Genomic DNA, 18106 nt, shown 5'->3' on the forward strand with positions numbered 1-18106 from the left:
GCGGGCGAGGGGTGTTACATTTAGTGGTATCAGAGCATGGTTTAGTCGGTTCTCAGACTAACCTAGCGTAAGAGAGTCTAGCTATACATGCCATAGTATTACTCGTGATAGTGTGATATCTCTCGGCCCTAACAAAACTGTTGTTTAAGACAGGAATGAATTCGAACCGAGCAAATCTTGATAAAGATAAGAGTAAAGTTGAGATTATTGGATCATGCTTGTGACATGCTGAAAATGGGAAAGGTATGAAAAGATATTAATGATTTTCATATGAACTAGTATTCACTATGTGATACTCTTGAGTTAAAGAATGTGAAATAGTGGAGTAAAACACAGTTAAGTTGTGAAAAAATGCTTTTATGCATGTTAGTATTCATATGATGTTAAATGTCCAACTTGATTTGGCCAAGTGTTTAGGAAAAGAAAGAAATTTGCTTGAAATGACAGAATGTATGTATGAATGCTTTTATTGCATGATTAATAATCAATATATACATGAGGTTGACATTTATGTCTAGATTGATGAAGTCAAGATGCAGTAATGTTATGCTTTATAATCTCGATTCTGTAATCATAAATGTCACAATAGCATGAAAGTTGTAATGAAAGATCAAATTGGGTGGAATGCAGGGAATGAGTACGATCGTTCACTAATGAATTGACGAAAAATACCATGGTTGGACCATGGCAATACATGAGATTTGTGTGCCAGTGTAAGACCATGTATGGGACATGGCATCGGCATTGAGGCGAGGGCTAGTGTAAGACATGTCAGGACATGCATCACCACGATATGAGAGCGATGTAAGACATGTGCAGGACATGCATCGGCCTCGAGATGTTAGCTAATGTCCGACATGTCCGGACATGTGTCGGCTACGAGATGTGCTAGTGTAAGACATGTCTGGGACATGCATCAGCACGGTTACATGTGTCAAGATAAGACACATCGAGACACGGCATCGATCTGAGATGGATGAGAGCTAGTACAAGACCATAGTTGAACTATGGCATCAAGTAGCGATGTACTCAAAACCATAAGACGTTCTCCAATTTGATAAATATTGGCAAGTGATTAAGACTAAATATGAGAATTTGATAAAACATTAAGGGTAATTTGAGAAAAAGAAATGAAAGTTTGAGTTATGATAAATTCACTTATGTTTAGCTAATATTCGCACGAAATAAAGTTGCATGTATTACTGAGATATGTGAAAATGTGTTCATAACAAGTTGGAAATTTGAAATGTTTGAATCGATGTGTGTAATGCTATGTTGTTGTTGAATATGTATTTGCTTGAGAATCAAAAGTTTAGAGGCTTTACAATCTTCGCCCCCTTACCAGAATAGAGTTATACGATGAGATTTTCGAGAGATATGTTGCATAAGCTTGCAAAAGTGAAAGTGAAGAGTACAATAATGGAATAGTATGAGATTAGCGAAGACAGAATTAGTTAGAGGAATAATGTCGGACTTGCACAGATGTCTGAATATGACGGATTCAATTAAATAAAGTGATGGCTATCTTTCTCTTCTGAGTATTCTATGTTTTCCTCTATTCTGGGGAATACGTATGGTTATCCCTTTCGAATGGAAATTCTATCGTATGAGGATGCTAGTGACTGTGATATTAGATGAAAAGTTCTATTGGTCCAGTTAGTTATGATCGACATTTCCCCATCTCTTCAGATTTCTATTCTGATATACTGGAATGAAGTTGATAGTAAAAATCTATATGAGATTATTCTGATGTTCTATTGATTATGGTTTATACATATTAGAGAATTATATTATCTTTGTTACGAGAAATTCTAGAGCGTATAGACAGTAGTTTCCTTCTGGTTTTCTCTGAGGGATTTTTCGGATCATATTTATTATTTTCTTCTGGATTATATTCTCGGATTTCTGGTAGAGTCTTTATATCTTGGAATTTCTTATATTGGCTTTTCTCTCGTTCTTGTTTCGAGAATTATCAAGCTTGGCTTATCTTTACGAGTAATCTTTGACTTGCGATATTAGAATTTGTTATGATTAAGCTTCTGGCTCGACCATAGAAGTGTGGGGATTTTAGTGTCGAGATTTCTTTAAAATTCCTGGGGTAAAGAATGGTTATTCTGCAAAAGTAGATCTGAGTTATGTGCATTTAAGTTTATTCTTCGGTTCGAGAACACGATTACGTGTTCTTTGGTAAGTAGTCGTCAAATGTAAATGATGGGGTTTTATTCTTGAAAGTATGTTATGGAAACATATTAGTTGGATTTCTCTTGTTCGAGAGATGTTATAAGTATAGTTATCTGATTAATAAAAAGACCACATCTATGAAGTTGGAATCATTTGATTCATGTTAGTAAAGTTTCTAAACAGTTGATGATCGAGTATAGAAATGTGGCTATAAGTGGTAAATTAAACAAGTACAAAGATGATTTGACTTTTAATTTGGAATTGCGGGGAGGATTTGATTTCGGTTTCTATTACTATTAATTGAGTAAGATTTCAAGATCGAGAAACTCGGGTATCTGAGAATTGAGTCTGAGTTCACAAGATATCTTGTCTATTCGTTCAAAGGATGTCGAATTGTCTATAGGGTAAAGCCGAATATCAAATGTATTCGAGATTATTATTGTCGATGATGATGATGGGAAGAAAATGAGAAACGATTGTTATGAATTTCAGATCGGGATGTCTCTCATTTCCGGGAAAAGGAGAGATGCAAGTTGAATTGTGAAAGATTGATGATGGAAGTCTCCATGATTATTTTAGTATGTACAGATATATTATTCAACAGATATGACCTGAGTTGTATGTTTCGAGTTTATAGTTCCAAGAATGTCGGTCTCGGTGTTTCAAATTGAGCTCGAGGTTTATACCTCAACTATGGAAAAGCTAAGGAAATCTTGAGTATGAGCTTGTGCGGAGTTGTTTTGTAAGTTGTGAGAAAAGATATAAGTGACTCGTGAAAGTAGAGAACAACTTTTTCGTAAGATTTTGGGACGAAAATCCCTAAAAGGGAAGAAATGTAATGACCGATTTTGGGCCTAATCGAACGATGGTTTTGGGACCACTATTCCGAGGCCGAGAAAATTATTTTAGTATTATTTTATGTGTTATAATATGATTTTATAAGTGCATGTTAATTTTGGTATATTAATTTTAGCGATTTCTAGTCCAATTTCAAAAAGGACTAAATCGCGTAAAAAGTAAAAGTTGTGTTTTAATACCTAAAGGTGTTAAATTGCCTTGTATCTTAAATTGGGGGTCTTTAAAGTGAAATTAGGCCATTGAAAGTGTGATGGCTGGCCATGGGAGACAAAATAGTTGAAAAGTCAAAATTAGACAAAATAGTTTTATTATTAACAAATAAAAAAAGAAGAAGAAAAAGCTATCATTTTTCTCTTCCCCTTCACCGAAATATGCAGCAAAGAAAGGGTTTTGAAGCAGGAAAATTTCAGCAACATATTTCCCTTGCTTGTAAGTGATTTTAATGTCTTTGCTTGATGATTTTTGTATTTTTGGAACCCCTAAAGCATAAGCTTTCATAAGAGGGGATTATTTTGCAAAATGATGAAGAGTCTAGGGTTTTACCATGAGAGTAAATGTGTTTTTTGCTGTGTTTTTATGGAAAATTATGAGTCCTAGTTGTCTAATAAACAACTTTTGTGAAAGAAATTGCATGAAAATACCTTAAAAGGGGCTAAATTGCTAAGTTGTAAAATGAGTTGTAAATGTGTAAAATAGTTGAAATTATGAGTTGCTATAGCTATGAAAATGGTTCATCTAGACTCAAGGAGTAAAGAAATGTGATAAAAATTAATTTACGAGCATTGGGGCAAAAGTACAAATATGCAAAATTTTAGGGGTCAAAATGAAAATTTGTAAAAATATGATTTTTAGACCCATATGAATATTGTGACTGATTGGTAGGCTAAATGTGATGTTATAGATGATGAAAATTGAGACTTGGACCTAGAACGGAAAGAAATCGATTTATGGACGAGTATGTCCTTTTCACCTTTGTGGTATCGAGGTAAGTTCGTATGTAAACAATACCATGCTATACATGTATTTAAATGTTATCATTACATGAATTGTACAGATATTAATGTGTATGTGATTAACAGAAATATGATAAGACAAAGCCTTAATAGACGAGGAAAAATTTCGTTTGAACCTTAGGAATAGAATAGGATACGAGTGACATGTCACTAGGAATTATGAGTCTAGATGACTAGCTCGAGAGTGAGCATTGAAATGTCATGAGATATGAGGTAGCTTTAGCTACAATTGAGGCACTTATGTGCAAAGGCTTTTCCGAGCGAGCAATCCAAGGAAAGAGTTGATGATGGTCCCAATGAGGTAAGTCATTGGTGAGTATGCACTCGAGTTATGTTACGAGTTGTGCAAGTATGTATACTAATCCTATGAGAATGCCTTGATATGTGATGATCTATGATGCATAACATGTGTTCTTACCATGATGGATAAAATGGTGTTGTATTAATATTATGAACAATGACCATGAATGAGTAACTTAGCCTTGACAGATTTGAGTTACTGCAGTAGTGTAAATTTGAAAATACACTAAAAATAGTGGAAAATAAGTTAGAGGCAGAATAAAATATGGGATTAAAGCTTAATGAGTCTATTTTCACATGAAAGAAATAGAGGAAGAAACATAATTCTATATTGTGTGATATTTAAATTCTTGTGAAATAGGGTCTGAATGAATTTGAGATCCCCTGTTCTAATTTTATAAATTCAACGTAAATTGTAAAAAAATTATGAATAGTAATACCTTACCTGCATACATTCCTTATTAAGTCTATTTTTAAGGGAAACAAACGGCATGGTCATTGGAATTCTGTACATGGAGAAATTTGATTCGTAGTGCACAGGGGTCAGAGTAGTCATACCCTGAAACAGGGGAAACTTTAACTAATAAAATGTACTAAATGGCTTGACGAAAAATTCTAGAAAAAAATTAGTAAGTAGAATAATGAGTCTAGTTTCAAGAGAAATAGATTAAAACATTATTCGAATCCTGTACTATGAGATAATTGAACTTTAGTACAGAAGGGTTGAAACTGTCAGACAGTGAATCAGGAGCAAACTTGAGGAATAAACTGTACTAATTGGCTAAGTCAAAAATTCTGGAAATTTTATGAAAGAAATATAAATGAGTCTAGTTTCAGGTAAAATTAGCGGAACTTAATTTTGAGTTTCGTAGCTCCAGATATAAATAATTTAGTGACCGTTGCTCAGAAAGACAGCTTGTAGTGAACTTGAGAATATGTTGTAAATATTAGAGTATGTGATATGGCTTTAACCATATGTGTTGGCCTATTTTGATTATGGGGTTGTAAATCTCTTTTAATTATGCATGCATGTGCTATGGTATTATGTGAGTTTATAATGATTATAGTATGAATGTGGTAAAGATGTGAGTAAAATCTATGATATCTATTGCATGTGAAATTGCCATAATCATGACATGTTAGGAATGTTTAAGTACCTAATTTTGCCATGTTGTATATTATTGTATAAGTATGTGTGTATCTATTGTGAGTGTGACAAAATGGCTTGGAAAATAGCCTTGTATTTGTCCAGGTTTTTGTACACGGGTTTGGGACAGGCGTGTCCCTAGCACACCTGGCGTGTGCTCTATACCCACACGTATGAAGCCTTGATGCAAGAGATTTTCTAAGTTTTCATGAGTTCTCGGTTGGGTCCCGAACCACTCCGGATATATGTTTTGGGCCTCGTAAGCCCGTATATGGGACAGATTGTATGTGAAAATAAAAGTTTTTAATTATTTGAGATTTCATGGCCCTATTTAGTATGGAAGTGTTAGTAAAAGTCAGGTAACACCTCGAACCCCGTCCCGGCGTCGGATACGGGCGAGGGGTGTTACATTTAGATTTAAAAAAAAAAAAGTGGGTAAGCTTTCGCTTAGTAAGTTCATATGAAAACAATAAGCAACTCATTAACTTGTTTTATCAATGTTTACAACATTAATACAACATCGTTTGTATAATCATCACCGAGACATTCATATCACATTTTCATTTATCATCTTACCATATTGTTGTTATGTCGAGTTTTCAACCCGAGGGTTAAGTACATACCTGTTCAAAGTATCCATTTCAAAAAATTTACCAATACGTCCCTTTCATCTTGAGTATTCCTCCATTTGAGTAGAATTTTACCCGTTGAACACATCGGAATATAATTCGGATACATGGAAAGTTTGCACATAAATGCCACATATGTAGCTAAGCTACCATGTAACCCGCCCATAAGTAAACTCGGACTCAACTCAACGAGCTCGGGCGTTCGCATCCATAAGTGAACTCGGACTCAACTCAACGAGCTCGGATGCCTAGTTACATCTCACGAACTCAGACTTAACTCAACGAGTTCGAACATTCGCATCCATAAGTGAACTCGGACTCAACTCAACGAGTTCAGAATTGGACTAGAAATCGCTAACATTAATATACCAAAATTAACATGCACTTATAAAATCATATTATAACACATAAAATAATACTAAAATAATTTTCTCTGGCCTCGGAATAGTGGTCCCGAAACCACTGTTCCGACTAGGCCCAAAATCGGGCTGTTACATTAGGGAACCTGACTCTAGCCAGCAATCTATGCTAGATCAACGCTTCTCAATGGCGAATCCCATGCCATTTTGTCTCTTTGTCTCGCCAACCTCTGACACAATAAGTTAACGAACCGACTGTGCAATCCTTCCAAAACATACAAAGTGGCCGCATTTGCATATGCTAAAAAGCTTACTTCTTAAGGGCCATGAACAGAAGCGTCAGCCCATAGTGCGGAGAAATGATGAATACTTGGCGAGAAGGCTAAGTACAGATTCTAGGCCTCAAGAACCCTTTTTGGGGAATATTGACAACTTTCGGCTAGATAGGTTTTAGTGGCTCATGATAATTGTGGAAAAGAAAATAAATATAAAAATGGAAAAGGGAATTTTATTGAAAGAAAATATGAAGAAATAAAAGCCTAGACTTTCAGGAGGAGAGTGTTTACAGAAAAAGATAAACCCCAAATAAAGTCACTTCACCCCCTATTTATAATGCTAGGGAGATAGTCTAATTTAACTTAAATTCTAAAAAGATAAATACATTTAATTAAAGATAAATAAATATAATTAGAATCAAATCCTAAAATTAAATAATCCTAATAATTATCTTAATATTAATTATCCTATTATAAATAAAATGGAGTCTTATAAATTAAAATTTCTTCTTTTTGCATTTTTGGTCCTTGTGTCTTCCATGCTCGCACTTGTGGCACAATCTTTTTCCTGTGTCGCATATCAGCCCATTGTGTTCCCAAATTTGCACTTTTGTTCCTTAATTTTGCTTTTGTTTCCAAATCAGTCCCTAATCGATAAAAAGACATAAATAGCTCAAATTAGTAGGTTCAAGCCTAGAATAAACACATGATTAATACATAAAAATACGTTATTCTAGAGCATTATCACCTTTTCAAATTCAAGCTTTTTGCCAGGCTGACTCCTTCCTCAATAGCCATCATTTCTGCCTAGTCACTGTTAAACGTCAAATCTTTAACGCAGCCATACCCTCAAAAAAAAAACCATCTTCATCCCTGATAATCACACCCAACCCCATTTTCCCCTCTTCAATGACAGCATCTACATTTATTTTTACCATCCCTCGCTGCAGTTTTATCCATTTATGACCAGTAGGTTGACAATGGATCATCGGTTTTTTGTTTAAGTTATGGATCCAGAAATCGTTGCTTAACGTCAAAGCTATATTCCATATAGTACTTGCATCCTCTTATTTACCACAAAATGTAAAGTTATTTCTGTTATTCTATGATCCAAATGAGGGCGATGAAGTTTTCCATAGCTTTTTTATCAAGGATTCTCAAAGCCATCTCCAACCAGTCAATACATCAATCAAAAACACTACTGATCAATTTTTCGTCAAGACCTCTACATTTCAGTGTCTCCCTCGCAGTTGGGTAGTCCTTTAAAGCATGAATGAGTGTTTCTTTATCAGCCCCACAACACTAGCAAGCTGGATTCAATGAAGGTTGAATGGTCGCAATTTTTGAATTTGTAGGCAAAATTTCATGACCCACTCTCCAAGCAAAAATACGAATCTTTGGAATGATTTTGAGCTTTCAAATCATTTTCCAGAATAAACGATAAGGTCCCATGCCTATCTTTTTAAAAATGAGCCAGGAGTACACAGCTTTAGTTGTATATGTGCCATGATGACTATGAAACCAAACCAGCACATCTTTCGGACAATAAGGAAAAATGAGGATATTGTAGATTTGGTCCCCCAAAGTTTCTCCATAAATATCATTCACCCTATTCTTGTCCCAACGTTTACTGTCCGGCATCCATAGTTCATGAACTTTCTTCTCGCTAACTTGTTCCCTGCTGCATGTAAAAGCATCCCCATTAAGGCCTTCAAACCCCCAATTATCCTTATGAATATCCACACTTTTACCATTTCCCACCAACCACCCAAATCCTTGTCTTAAACTTCGAATAGCAATGGCAATACTTCTCAAAGTAACAAACGGTTTATCAACATGTTTTGGGCTAAAGAGGTTACCATTAGACTTGTTCATGGGTCGGGCTACTCGGCCTGGCCCGAAGGCCCACCCGAAACGTGGGAAGGTTTTGGCAAAAATATAGACCCGAAAAATGGGCTTGGACAAAAAAATAAGGTCTGTTTCAAATATGGGTCGGGCCTCGGGTAAGGTATTTTTGGCCCCAGCCCGGCCCGAATTTACTAAATGACAAAAAAAATTACTTTTTTTTTTGTTTTTGAATGTTATTTTCTTGTTGTTTTCTCCCTATTTTGCTACCATATTACTATTAGTTGCGACTATTTTGTTGTTATTGTTTGGATATTGTATAAAACTTACTTTATTATTAATTTTGTTATTATTTTAAAGGCATTTGTTAATTTTGTTATTATTTTAGAGGTATTTGCTTGTTAAGTTGCATCTATCTTAGTGCTATTTAAGTCTACATATTTTTTAAAATTTATTTTCACTTTGTTGGGAAATATTTGTTTTGATTTTTTTAGTATTTTTGATGTATTATATATATTTAAAAATTATATAAAATAATATAAAAATAAATACGGGTGGGCCGGGCCGGGCCCAGGTTTTAGTATTTTTATTTGGGTAGGGCTTGGGCAAAATTTTAGTCCCATTTTTTGGGCCCGGCCTGCCTGAGCCCAATAAATGGGCCTAAATTTTTAGTTAAGCCCGACTCGAACCCGGCTCAGCCTATGAGCACCTCTAGTTACAATCCAGGAAGTTTTTTGAGTTGAGAACACGGTAGCAAAGCACATCCTTATTATTGAAAAGTATCCACGCTTGTCTTCCGAGAAGAGCTAGGTTGAAAAGATTAAAGTCTCTAAAATCAAGACCTCTCATACCTTTAAGAATACAAATATTGTCCCATGCCATCAAAGTCCAGCCTCAGTCCTTGTTGTTACTTGCCCACCACATTCTGTGAATCCTTGAGTTCATATGCTCAATAATACCTTTAGGACCAAGAAAAATAGACAGAGCATAATTTGGTAAGGCTTGAAGAATAAATTTAACAAAGACATCTTTGCCTCCGTACGAAAGGAGACGTTTAGACCAACTGTTAATTCTAGAGGAAAGACGATTAAGAATGTCCTTAAAAGGTAAATATTTCCTTTTCCCAATATACAAAGGTAAGCCAAGATAATTATCAAGCTTCTCAACCACCTTCATAAGGAGCAAATTGCTAAAAAATTCACGTTGATTTGTAGGAGTGTTCAGGCTAAAATAAAACATAGATTTTTCTACATTAATTTTTTGTCCGGACATTTTTTTAAAATCATTTAAAATATTCATGAAAGCTTCAGCTTCCCCTTTTTTGTTTCTAATAAAGAGGAGAGCATCATCAGTGAAAAACAAATGATTGATATTTAGCCCTTTCATACTAGCTCTAACACCCCTAATAATCCCACGATTCTAAGCACATAAAAGAATTTGCGAAAGTGCCTCCATATAAAAAAGGAAAAGATAAGGGGAGAGAGGGTCCCATTGTCGAAGTCCTCTTTCTGGAATAATCGGATTTGAAAGACACCCATTGCAATACTTAACAACGCACATATTTCATAATTAAACTAATCCACGCCATGTCAAAACCCATTTTTCTCATCACGTCTTCAAGAAAGTTCCACTCCACTCAATCATATACCTTGCTCATGTCGAGTTTCACCATAAGGCTTTTGTTTGAACCCTTTTTCGAACTCTGTAAGTAATGCATTAATTCATGCGCAATAAGGATATTATCAGAATCATTCTTCCTAGAACAACAGCGCTTTGATTTAGGCTAATGCATGTAGGTAAAATGCCTTTTAAACGGCTTGCCAAAGTCTTAGCAATGATCTTGTCAAAAACCCTGCACAAACTAATAGGGCAGAAGTTAATCATGTTCGATGGTTCACTTATTTTAGGAATGAGAACAATTATCGTTTCATTTATACTGGCCATATTAACCACCCCATTTAAGAAGCCATGACAACAAAAGAGAATATCCTTACCCACGACCTCCTAGTTTTCTTTAAAGAAAACTCCAGGGAGGCTATCAATATCGAGAACCATTTTCGGGTCCATTTGGTTGAATGTTTTAAGGATTTTCTCATCAGTGAATGTAACATCCCGAAATAGGGCCTAAACAGAACAGTGGTTGCGAAACCACAAATCCGAGGTAGAAAAATTTATTTTATTATTATTTTGAGGTTCATGATATGATTTCATGATTGTGTGAAAATTTTGTGATGAAATTCTATGCATAAAGTGCTTAAGTTGAGATTAGGGACTAAATCGAATAATTTGCAAAACTTGCATTCTAGAAGTTTTTAGTATAAATTGCTTTGGAATATTAATTAGGAGGGTTTCAATAAAAATTTTACCAATTTCTAAGTTCATGGAAAAAATAGGACATGGATGGAATTTTTGAAAGTTTAATAAGGAAGGGCATTTTGGTCATTTGGATATTAAATGAAATAAAAAGGGAAAAATAACACAAAATTCATCATCTTCTTCATTAGCACGAAATTTCAAGGGTTCTCCATAGCTAGGGTTTTTTTTCAAGCTTTCAAGCTTCATATTAAGTGATTCCAAGCCCCGTTTTTAATGTTCTTTACGTTTTCGGAGTCCCGGTAGCTCGATAAAGCTTATGCTAGCAATAATTTAAGTTAGGGTTCATATTTGGAAAAATACCCATAGGTGAAAAGTGTTTATTTTGATGTTTTATGATAGAATATGAAGTTTTAAATTATGTTAGACAACTTGTGCTACTCGGTTTTAAGTGAAAACGAGTAAAAGGGCTTAATCGGTAAAAATACCTAATAGTCATAAGTACATGTTAGAGTGTGAATTTGATGTTGTTATAGAAGGGAAAAATGATCAGCATGTCATAAAACATAAGAAAATAGGATGAATTTTAAAATACGAGCCTTGGGGAAAAAGTGCAAATATGTGAAAGTTTAGGGGCAAAAATGTAATTTTTCCAAAGTTTGGGTCAAGGACTGTTTTGATAAATGTGAATATTAAATAAGTTAAATTTGCTATTATAGATCAAGAAGAGCGAAATTCGAGAGTAGATCGGGAAAAGAAAAGTAAAGGACTAAATTGTAAAGTTTAGTCACATTTTGTATCGAGGTAAGTTTACAGAAATAAATGCAATACTCTTTTATTTTACATTATTATTGTCAATTTCCAGCATTTATATACTTATTTTCTTTGAATATTTAAAGTCGAATTAAAGGCTAAGTGATGAGAGAAAAGCATTAGGAAGCCCCGTTTGAACCTTAGGAATGTTAGGATATTGGGGTTGATAGGACAAGACAGGACAGAAATGAGCCATGTAAGTCCATATCAGTTATATGGCTTTGGAGACAGGAATGAGCCATGTAAGCCCATATTATATATATATATGGCATTGGAGACAGAATAATTCATGTAAGTCCATGTCGAAGACATGGCATTAGCGAGATATTGATGAGCGAGAACGACCTAGTATCCTTAGTATTCCCAGTGGTTCAACAAGTCATTGTACACGTTAAATTACAGTGAATTATCAGCAAAAAGGGAAGGTAGATTATATTTATGAATAGTGAAAGGTCAGGTAAGAAAGAAGGTAAGTGAGTAAAGAAGAAGGTAGAAAATGAGAAGTAAAGAAAGTTTATGAGGCTAGGTGACATTATGTATAATTATTCATTATGTTGAATGTTGTAATTTATTTGCTTTTAAGCTTACTAAGCCTAATGCTTACTCTCTTTATTTTCTTTTTCTTATAGTTTTTATTAAGCCACTCGGGGATCGAAGGAAACGTCGGAGACCCGATCACACTATCGAAGAAATTACATTGGTATAGTTAGACGTTTCGTTTTGTGTATGGCATGTATAGGAACTTGGTTTCTTTTGATATGATATGATCAATGAATGATGTGTAAATACTTGCTAGTGATTAGCTAATAGAGTGGCTGATGATATACATGTTTAATGGTATGTATGATTAAGTAGTAACTATCACATGAAAACTAAGAAAATGTGAAAGTAACTTAAAAACAAATTCAAGTATCGTAAATAACGGATTTTGAAAATCACAAGAAATTGTAGAGACATGGGTTGATGGTGAATAATATATGAAATTAAAGCTCGTTGTGTCTATTTTCATATGGAATAAGCAAAACAGTAAAGGTTTTTATTTTATAGGTATCGAGTTTTGGTGAAATAGGGCTAGAGCGATTTCTGGATCCCTGTTCCAACTTTAGAAATTCACCATAAATTTTAAAAAATAATTAGGTGGTTTACTTTATATTATTAGAATCCTTGTTGAATCTAGTTTTAATAGAAACAAACGGTATAGTCATACGATTTTTTTTACGAGAGAAAAGTTCAGTAGTAAGTAGAGGCCAGTCAAATGAATTCTAAAATAGGGGTAACTTTAACTAATAAACTGTACTAATTGACTAAGTTAAAAATTCTAGAAAAAAATTAGTAGATAGATATATGAGTCTAGTTTCAGTAAAAATTCACAGATCTTAATTTTGAGTTTTGAAACTCGATAAATGAATTTTTAAGCAACCATGACGCAGAAAAATAGTTTATTCCGAAAATTAAAATAAGTGGTTTAGAGTTGTTTAAAAGGTAAGATAAGTTTAGTAACACCTCAAGCTTGACTCTGATGACGGTTTGAGGCGTGGGGGTGTTACATTTATTTGTATCAGAGCAGGTTTAGTCAGTTCTCAGAACAATTAGTGTGAGTAAAAGTCTAGCTATACATGCCATACCTGTATTTTGATAGTGTGATGACTCTTGACGATTTTTAGATATTTTGTTTTATAGTAATGGATCCTGAGCGAGCTGGTGATGATGATGTAGAAAGTAATGCGCCTGCTCCCACGGAAGGGGTAGCACCATCTGAGAATAGGCCAAGAATGATTAATCGGGAGGAGTGACTCGAGAAGCTCTCTTCCAAGCTTTGAATGATTTGTTTGCCGAGTTCGTTCGTACAAATCCGGCAGTTAGACCTCCACCCCCTCATGATTCTCAGGCTTCCCATGTAGCTCAAGCTCCCCCAGTCACAGGTACAGTGATAAGAGAAAAGCCACCAGTTGATAGAATTAGGAAATAAGGGGTAGAAGAGTTCCGAGCAACAAAAGATGATGATGCAGAAAGAGTAGAATTTTGGTTAGAAAATACTATCAGAGTCTTTGATGAATTATCTTGTACACCCGAGGAATGTATGAAATGTGTAGTATCACTTCTTAGAGACTCAACCTACTATTGGTGGAAGACACTTGTATCAGTTGTACCAAAGGAGAAGGTCACTTGGGATTTCTTTTAGGAGGAATTTCGTAAAAAGTACATCAGTCAGAGGTTTATTGACCAGAAGAGAAAGGAATTCCTGGAATTGAAACAAGGTAATATGACAATGACTGATTATAAGTGCGAATTTGTCAGGCTTAGTAAATATGCTTGAGAATGTGTGTCCACAAAGGCTATTATGTGTAAAAGGTTTGAGGATGGGTTAAATGATAATATCCGACTGTCAGTGGGTGTCCTAGAAATAAAAGAGTTTGTTATTTTAGTTGAGAGAGCCTGTAAGGTAGAGGAACTGTTAAAAACAAAAGGCAAAGTTGAGACAGAGACACAAGATACAAAGAAGAGACAGATGAGCAGGTCATTCCAGGCTATATCCAAAAGACCAAAGGAGTTTTCTACCAGATCTAGTTTTTCAGCTGGGTATTCTAGTCAGAATAGAGGCAGCAGATTTAAGGATTTGAAGGCTCAGAACACCTCGACTGCGAGTGTAGGTAATGTTGGACAGGGTAGATCAGGGTGTTCACGGTGTGGTAGACTTCATTATGGTCCTTGTCGGGCAGGCGAAAATGTTTGTTATAAATGTGGTGCTCCAGATCATTTTGTACGAGAATGTCCAGAGGTGGCTAATCGAGAGATAACACAGAGTGCTAGATCCAGAAATGCTCCTACTAGAGGCAGATCACCGAGGCAACCGGGAGTAGGAGCAAGTAACAGAGGTACCTCAAGAGATTCGACTGTAAGACCAGATGTTAGAGCCCCTGCAAGGACTTATGCTATTTGTGCACGAGAAGAGGCATCCTTCCCCGATGTGATTACGGGTATATTTTCTCTATATGATATTAATGTCATTACTTTGATTGATCCAGGTTCAACTCATTCATATGTTTGCAAGAAATTGATGTCTAGTACAAGTATGCCTATAGAATCTACAGAATTTGTGATTAAAGTATTGAATCCATTAGGCAAGCGTGTATTAGTAGATAAAGCGTGTATTAGGCAAGCATGGGCAAGCCTCCACTTCGCCCGCTTGAATTTACTGCCAGACAACCCGACATCCTACAAAAATCATGAATACGTTTTAAACTATTACTATTAAGTTTAGTTTCACATAGAAAAATCACATTTGGTTTGTTAGCAACAAGAAGTCGCTTAAGTTCACGAACTGTCGAAGGGTTCCCAAGCCCTTGACAGTTCTAACTAAAGAATCTCATTGCTCCTGGCGGGGTCGGTCGCCAGCCTCCGCCTTACAAGGTGACATGTTGTCCACCAATCTTCTCCAAGCTATTTTTGATGGGCTTTCATTCGTATTATCTCCAGGTATGCTCTTTTGTCTCTTTCTTTTACATTTGAAACGTCTAGGTCTGTCACATGCTAATTTGGTGATTCTTTTTTCCATGGGAGAGTTTGACATCGAGTCTTCAACATACTTTTTTCCCTTTCCTTTTTGTGCATTTTTTGTGTCTTCTTCCCTCGTATCTAATTTACTTTCCTCAATAGTATCATTAGTAATACTTTGAGTTGATACCATCTCAATACCGTTTCTCCATATTCCTCTGTTTTGATTTGGATTCATTGGAAGGGCCCTTAACCAGTTGCCATATTGGAGACCTAGGTTGTTGGAGTCAGAAACTTCCTCATTTTTCTTACACTTTTGTATAGTGTGTCCAATGATCCTACAATAATAGCAAAATGCCAGTAAGCTTTCGTATTTTATAGCACAGATTTTTTCAACCCCATTCCTGCCCACTAACCTAACCACTCTTTATAGTGGATTTAAAATATTTATCTTAACTTTTAATCTCATAAACTCGATCCACCCTCCATTCTTATCCTTCCAATCGATGGCCACAAATTCACCTATAACTTTGCCAACATCCATAGTAATTTTTCTACCCATATATTCTAATAGAATGTTGTAAATTTGTATCCAAAAAGGTGAGATGTTGAACTCGTAGGTTTCTAATTCTTTATCCTTTATAAAAGGGAGCATAGCAAATAGGCAATTGTCGAGTAGGGCATCAGATTAAGGATTCTATTTCTATGTTCAACATATCTGAACTTGATCAATATTACTTCTTCGTTTAGAGCCATGAAATTTACTTCATATTTTGTAAACCTTAGGGATCTTAACACTCTACACATAGCCTCTCTATTTGGTTTTTCCATCGTTATTATTTTACCAACTGCCCAAGCTTCAAACCCTTGATAATCATATACGATATTAGAACTTATAACCCTGACAGATTTTTCCTCTAAAAACTTCAGGTTTTTTAACAAATCATTAATATCGTCCGCCATAATAGGTTAAACCCTTAAAAGACCCACCACACTTTCACACTTACTCTTTCACCCAACTGTAAACCAATACACCAAGAAAGCCAGTAGAAAAACCACATAAATAACAACAAAGGCTTAAGAATAAATGTGTTAACAATCACGAAAACAGGAAACACAAAAAAAAAATCACCACCTTTACAGTTCGATCAAAAATTACCAAGGACAAAAAAGAAAAAGCTAAACATACAAGGATAAAACCCCTGGAGACTTTAGAGAAAAAAATTGAAGTGATAGCAAGGAAAAAAATGAAAGAAGACAAAGAAGATTAGTGAAAAAAAACAAAAGTAATAAAATTCCAAAGCAAAAGAAAAACGCAAGAAAACTGAAAAATAAAGAAAAACAAACCCTAGAAGCACGTAAGAAAATTAACAGAACTAATTATGGATTTCTGTCGTCCCCTCCAAGAAGCGGCTTAGACTAACAATAAAGCAAAACAAAACAAAAAGAAAATGAAAAGATAAAAGAAACAAAAAACTTAAAAATAAAGGCTAAAAATCTAGGCGAATTTTGATCAGACATAAAACCTTGGATGCATAATCAAGTGTGGAAAAAGATCTCAAGAAAAACCCCCCAAGAAAGCTTTATTCCTTCAGCAAGAATTTGGACAAGTCAGATAAACAAGTTTTTAAACACTGTAGACCCCATCGCCTAAATCCATGCACGTATTTTATGAAACACCACCATACACGTCGATACCAAAACAAAAGAAAATCAGCAACAATTATCAAGAAAATGCAAAGAAATTTAGAAAAAGTCAAAAATATCATCGAATTCTTGATATCTTATCTTTCTTGAAACTTGGGATCCCCAATCTGACATTGACGAGACATTCTTCACATTAATTTGCATTCACCGCTCACATTTCAGTACAAAAGAAGCACCCCATAGTTAATAAGAAAACGATTATTAACATGGGCTCACATCGTAACAGCCCAATTATTCAAAGGATAAAGGCAAACACACATGAACGAGAAACAAGAAGCATAATCTTATTCACTCAGTAAGATTGTATTTCCTTGTGATTTTGATCAGAATAAAGATGTTCTGATATGCTAAAAAGTTGTTCTAAAACCGTTTTAAAGTTGTTTACACATTTTGGGGGATGTTTTAAATTTTTTTTTGAAAATATAAATTTAATTATAATTGAAAACATATTTAATTTTAATCAAATTTATAATTTATAAATATTCTAATTTAGATACATTTTTCAATTTAATTTATTTTTTATAAAATAGTAAACATATTTTTAAATATTAATATTAAAAATACTGTTTATAACCATAAGAGAGCGTGAGGTTGTTGACGGTAATCTAGAGGAGCTTGAAGAGACAATTAGTTAAAGAGGAAGAGGGACCGTCAGAAATGATGACGAACTACGGGAAGGTCTTTTTAAGGTTTGTTAGGAATGTGTGATTTTTTAGGGTTTGGACTTGCTTTTGACTATTTTTTGTTTTTGGATGGATCAAGCCTCCTTTTGGGCCTTTGTTTTTTTCTTTGTTTTTATTCTGCTTTTTATTTTCAACCTTTTCTTTTAGTTGAATATAAATCTAGGAAAGTCTCTTTTTTAAAAAAAAAAATCGCGCTTAATTATTTTATTAAATATTTTTACAACTATATATTTTTAATGTTTCTATCATTTTAATTAATTCTAAATATAATTGACTAAAATAAAATTTATTTTTATTGTTAGAAGATAAAGTGAACTTTTCTCATAGGAAGCAACTTAGGAACTATGCAAAGAGAAGTATGAACCATTGTGGCTTAAAGGGGGAAACCATTGTAATTTGGAACTCTACCCTGAGTACTTAAGGCACCTTAGGAAGTTTATACTAGCCATCCACAAACTTCAACCTCCTCGCAATGTATCAGACCCGAA

This window comes from Gossypium arboreum, chromosome 2 (assembly GCF_025698485.1).
Source record: "Gossypium arboreum isolate Shixiya-1 chromosome 2, ASM2569848v2, whole genome shotgun sequence".
In the NCBI taxonomy this organism is placed as follows: domain Eukaryota; kingdom Viridiplantae; phylum Streptophyta; class Magnoliopsida; order Malvales; family Malvaceae; genus Gossypium; species Gossypium arboreum.